This window comes from Lactuca virosa, chromosome 4, assembly GCF_052849685.1.
Source record: "Lactuca virosa cultivar CGN04683 chromosome 4, Lactuca_virosa_CGN04683_v6, whole genome shotgun sequence".
Classification (NCBI taxonomy): Eukaryota; Viridiplantae; Streptophyta; class Magnoliopsida; order Asterales; family Asteraceae; genus Lactuca; species Lactuca virosa.
The window spans coordinates 257,753,928-257,760,204 of NC_136429.1; positions in this window are offsets into that span (position 1 = coordinate 257,753,928).

Below are 6,277 nucleotides of genomic sequence, written 5' to 3' on the forward strand. Positions count from 1 at the left end.
ATCCGTTTAGCCTGACAATACGACGCTTGGATAGGTTGAGCAGGGAGATATATATGGGAATCTACTGGTCACATTAAAAGAACTTGTATCTGGAACCGTGGATTAACTTTTCCTCGATGTGCGGATTCTGTCCTTAATTCCGGTATTGATGGGGTGACTGGTGAATTCCGATAAATTAGGTCTGTAGAAAATTGTTTTCTCTCTATCTGTCTGTTAGTCATATGTTGCTTCCTTTGCGTGATCGAGAGATCCGACCTGGACTGTAACATATGCAGCTCTATTTCTCTGCATCTTCTATCTATGCAATTCTTTCTATCTGTTAGCCATATACTGTCTCCTTTGCGTGACTCACAATCCGACCTGGTACACAGTATATGCATCATTCTTTTCTCAATCCCTCTAAAAACTTCAGTTAGTCATATGTTTCACCCTCTGCGTGATTGGAAGAGATCCGACCTGGATGTCTAGCATATGCATTCTAAATCTATCTTCTCTCTTAATAATTGTCTGCTCACCCGATGTAAGGAGTCTTCTGGAAGTCCTTGATTACTGGAGCATATCAGGAAGCGGGAAACATGTTTTAGTACAATTAAAATTGAACACTTACAGATTGTCTATAGATCTCGCTGCTCAATTTAGGTGGACAACAATATCCCTGGCCGTCGTCAGCTGAATGGTCCTTAAGAAATATTATCAAGGAACTTAGGATCAATTTGTCTTGTAACTAATAGTATGTCCTAATTCTGTCAAAAATTTCCGTGTTTAAGTGGACCACAATACCGGTGATCGACCAGACAAAGACGTGAAGATAAAGGTACCGACAAGTGGATTAAGGCTGTCTAACAACTTTGATCCCAGTATCACAAGATTAATTTTCAGTGACTTTTGAGATAAATTTTGCCTGTATTTATTTTATCTCATTTTTATTTTTATTTTTATTTTTATTTTACTTTTATTTTATTTTTATAATTGTCAAAATTTAATTTTTTAAATTCTTTAATTCTTAAATTTTAGAAATTATTTTATTTTATTTTTAGTTTAATTTTAATTTTATTTTAATTTTAATATCCTCAAAAGGTTTTATTTTTGAAAATTTAATCGGGAATTGGACTGTGCCTTATACTGTGTGGGAGACAGGTAAAATTCTAAAGGGGTATAAAAGGTGGGGTTTACTGCTGTAAACTCTTTCCACCTCACTGTTCATCCTTCCACACTCTCTCTCATCTTTCCGGTCGCAAACTCTCTCCACTCTCTCTCATCCTCGAAATTGTTTTTGTGAGATTTTGCGAAATCGTTTAGTCCACAGCAAAGGTATGCTAAAACCGACTGAGGATATGTGGTCTGTTCATCGATTCGACTGAAACTGGAGGATTAATCGAGGTTTTTGTGTTCGTCGGCGTTTATGGTTTAGGGATGGCTTACGACCGTAAACGGTCTGATCTTATGGTCTAGAAGCTTACGACCGTAAACTCCTTTTGGGGCTTACGACCGTAAACTCCCTTTTGAGCTTACGACCGTAAACTCCGTTTACTGTCAGGAGACTATTGCAGTGGGTTTACGGCCGTAAACCCAGTTTGGACCGTAAACCCAATTTTGACCATTTTGACTGTAAACCCTATTTGAACCGTAAACCCAACTTTGACCATGTTTGACCGTAAACTCAATTTTTTTTTATCAAAATATTTCTTTTTAAAGCCAAAATGAAATTGATTAATTAAGAAAACTTGAAGCTTTAATTGTTTAAATACTTTGTTTTCTTACTTGGCCTGTTTTAGTGCAAATCAATGGCAAGTCTTAAGTTTGCTGACATGCATAACTTGGCAATTGTACTGGATGACCCTCCTGTTGCTCATGGAGATTTCAGGTCGATGATATACAGACTGAGAGAATGTTGCCTGGCCGTTGCCATTACTGTGAATCCAGTCATCTATTAGAAGATTATCAGGGAGTTCTGGCAGACTGCTAAGATGAAATCAGACAAAGGAGCAGTTACCATTGAAGCTATTGTGAAAGGATGCAAGATCACGATCACTGAGCAGTTCATCAGAGACACATTGCTGATTAATGATCAACCTGATTTTCCTACTGAAATCGGGATTGATAATGTACAAAAGATTCTCAAGAATATGGGGTATGAAGGCATCTACCCTCCCACGGTGAAAAAGCTTCTGCCACCCTACTGGAGATTCTTGGCGCATGTGTTCGTGAGCTGTATCTCGGGCAGAAGATCAGGTGCTGATGAAATCTGGCTCAGGAACACAGGGGCAATTGTTTAACTGGTTGCTGGCATCAAATTCAACTTCTCAAAGTTTATACTGGATGAGTTCTTAGTAAACATCAATGCTATAACCCGGGAGACCAAAGATGCCTTCTTGCTGTACCCTAGGTTTATTCAGATGTTCATTGACACCCAATTTCCTGAGATGGTCAAAGAGGGAGACACAGTGGATATAAAGTCGTTAGGCCCACACACGATTGGTCTCATTAAGCAGAATCGAAAGGGCAAAGTCGTCTTCCAAGGATTACATCCTCTTGTGAAATTCGGAAAATTTGCTGAGATAAATGAATCCTCGAATCTCATGGAACGTCAGACAAAATGTCATCTGAGCCCACTTCTTCTGAGAGAGTCATTTCGGAAGATGATGTTATTACAGTGTCAGATCGCGCTGAAGAAGAAGACACTCCAGCTCCTAATGCACAAGTAGCTGAGGAACATGAAATGACATCTGTTCAGGTCCAAAGCGATTATAACGAGGGTTCTTCTAAAACTGGAACGGAGACTGATTTGTATGAAGACCTCGATCTCACAGGGTTCGATAACGATGAGATCCCTCTCAACTTTGGTAGTAATGAAGACTTCATGACCGGTGAAAACCTCAACACGCTCCTTGACAATGTCGATGAAGTTGCTCATCCAGCAACAGATACAAGGGATAATGAAGACGTTCTCGAAGCCACGCCTCCTCCTACCAATCCAACGGCGGAAATAGCAATTCCTATGGTGACAGTGTCAGGGATTCCTCCCCTTGATATTGTTACACCTACAACAACACTTGTTATCGTTTCATCTGAACCTGTCAGTGAAGGTCCTAGTACCTTCCATGAAGCTGGTGGCTCTTCCTTCCCCACAGGTTTCTCTCCTCCCAGGCCAGACCATGATGCTGCTTCTGTGAGGCTAGCCAGGTTTTTGGCCGAAGAACAATTCACAACGCCTCCCTCATGTGACAAAGGAATTTTTATTGGGGGTGGCAGCTCAGGAGAAGAGAATCCTTCAATACTTGGACTTCAGAATGAGATCGATGCTCTGAATCAGAAAAATATTGATTTAGATCAGAAAAATATTGAGCTGGATATCAAGGTTGCAGACCTTCAGACAGAAAATGCAAAGCTCAATATTCAAGTTTCCGAACTCATCGAAGATAAAGCTCTGAAGTCGAAGCAAATTACTGATCTTCAGACGCATTTCGGCTTGTTAACCGCCAGCTACTACGATCTAAAGAAGAAGCTGGAAGAAGATTTTGGCGACAAATTCAAGTCATCGGTCGATGAGCCAAAGATCTATCTTCCTAATCAAGATACTCCCATAGTTCCACAACCTACAAGAACAACCACCTTTGTTGACCGTTTTGAAAAGGAACCGGCTCAGGCTCCGAGTGTAATGGCATTGAAACGTGCTAAATTGGCCAAGTCAGCTGAAAAGGGTCAATTTCTATTCAAAAGGAGCGCATATCATAATGCTCTCTGGGATCAATCAAAGATCACTTTTACGGATCTGGGAGAACATCGTTTCAGAGACGTTTATGGTGATAGGTCAGGAATCATTTCGTGGGGATTCCATGACACTATGAACATGTGGTTGGTGAGAAGAAAGAGCGGCAATACTAAAATGTACAAGGATGCTCACGATTTTCACTCTTTTACTAGGGTTGATCTTACGGAGCTGTCTAATGCTCCTTTCTCAAATCCATCAAACAATCCCATGGCAACTCAGTTCAAAACATTTTTGGAGGATCAAGTAGCTAAGGGCTTTACTTCAATGAAGACTGTTGAGTCTATAATCAAGGTTTACCCTAGCGTCATTGATCCCAAAACAAATCAGCCACTTCGGTCAGTGATGTGGCCCGCTACTGCTCAAGTAAAGCAGATTCCCGTTCTTCAAAATCATCCAGATGGATCTCTCGCATCCATGCAATACTGGGTGTTTGATGAATCTACTGCTTCTGTTGTCATCAAGCTTAAAGACGATTGTATCCGCTTGTATGACAAGAGGGATTTGCTTCAATTCGGTAAGTGGGATATACATCAGCTCTCCATTCATCAGATCAAGGTGGCTGAAGACCTTTTTGAGTCCGCTGCAAAGGAGTACACTTCAATGGTTGCTGAGATTATCGAGAAAGAGATGTAAAACGGAGCTATGGGAAAATCTGATGTGCTGGTGGTCGACAAAAACTGAGTCCAAGCTAGCACCAAACCAAGGGGGAGATTGAAGGGTCCAGTTAATGGTTTGGTCTAGGCTTTAATTGTATTAGTTCAGTATGAGTCTTTAATGCATTTTTTGGGTTGTTTTAGCTGTTTACGGTCAGGAAGTGAGTTTACGGCCGTAAACACGTTTACGGCCGTAAACCCAGTTTGCAGCCCAGACGGGTATATATAGTGGAGGTGTAGGTCTTTGTCTAGTTGTTGATGCCATAGTGTTTACAGATTATTCCATCGAGTTGTACCTGACGTTTTTATGATATAAACGTGTGTAAGCTTGATTTCTTTTCTTCTTCTTCTTCTATTGTGATTGTTTGTTGCTTGATCATTGGTAAAGATCCTTTTCAGGACCTTACACACCATCCTCAGACAATCAACCCTCTTAAACCCTAAATATTCATCCATTGAGCTTTTGTGTCCATTTATAAGCTATTGAGTGATCTTGTGTTTCTTTAGAGTGAAGAAGGAGCCTTGAAGAAGAAGGAGTGGGATTCCAGGCTTTGGATCTGAGCTTATCTGAGTTGGAAGCTTCATGTTGAGGTATAAAGCTCCAAGCTTTCTCACTCTTTTGATTTGTGCATCATAGTAGAGTATTTTAGGGTTTTGTCCCAAAAGTTGGAGACTTTATGAGATAATTGAGCTCCAAAGACTATGATCAACCCCTTTGAGTGTATTTAGTGGTGTAGTGTCATAAAAATCAAGACTTGGACGTTGGAATCAAGCCATGAATGAGATATGAGCATTTTGAGATAAGAGAATGAGAGTTTTGTGTGTTTGTGACCTTATAGCCATGCAAAGGCTTAAAGTCACTGACTTTATGGAGTAAGAGCTATTAAGGAGTCCAGATCTGTGATATGAGCCAAGGTCTTAACTGATTAAGACCAAATGAGTAGGAAGAGTGAAACTGGGACGTACGCTGAGCGTAATCCCAGTACACGCCGCGTAGGGGTCGAGCATCCCCGATGCCTGCATGGCAGCAGAGTACCCCCAGCGTAGAGAGCTGGTACGCAGTGTACGCTCTGCCGTTGACTTTTGGTTGACTTTTAGGGTTTGGTCAATTTGTGGACTATTAAGGCCAATGAGGGGTAAAATGGTCTTTTACCCTTCTGGGAGCTTGTAGAAGGGTTAGTCTAGCTTTTTGAGAGCCGCTATTAATTAGGGTTAATTATCGTATGTGTTAGGCGGAGGCTAGACCGGTGATTCGATTTCGAGGTTATCCGATTTCTTACGAGTTGAGTCTTCTCACTATACTTACCATGAGTGGTATCTATGTGTAACCGGAGGGTCTTATGTGCTTATTTGAGTTATGTGATATTATGCATTTTGTCCGTGTGATATATATGATATATTATGTGTTTTACTGAGACAGGACCGGAGGGTTTCCACTGAGACAAGACCGGAGGGTCCAACCCGAGTTGTGGGACCGGAGGGTTTCCACTGAGATAGGACCGGAGGGTCCAAACCGAGCTGTGAGACCGGAGGGTCCTCACTGAGACACATGACCGGAGGGTCCACACCGAGACGCATGAGACTGGAGGGTCCATGCCGAGTTATAGCAATGAGAGGCTTATTATTTGTGTATGTGGTATTTTGGGGAACTTAGTAAGCTTCGTGCTTACCGTGTTATGTGATATGTGTTTCAGGTTCTTCTCCGGATCGCGGGAAGGCGTCAGCTTGATTGTACACACCAGAGAAAGAGTTATGTTTTGAGGATCCTGGATTATTAATCAAACAATTATAGAGTTGTGTTTTGTAAATTAAATGAAAGGGATTTTGTGAAATGTGTTATGAGAATTATGTG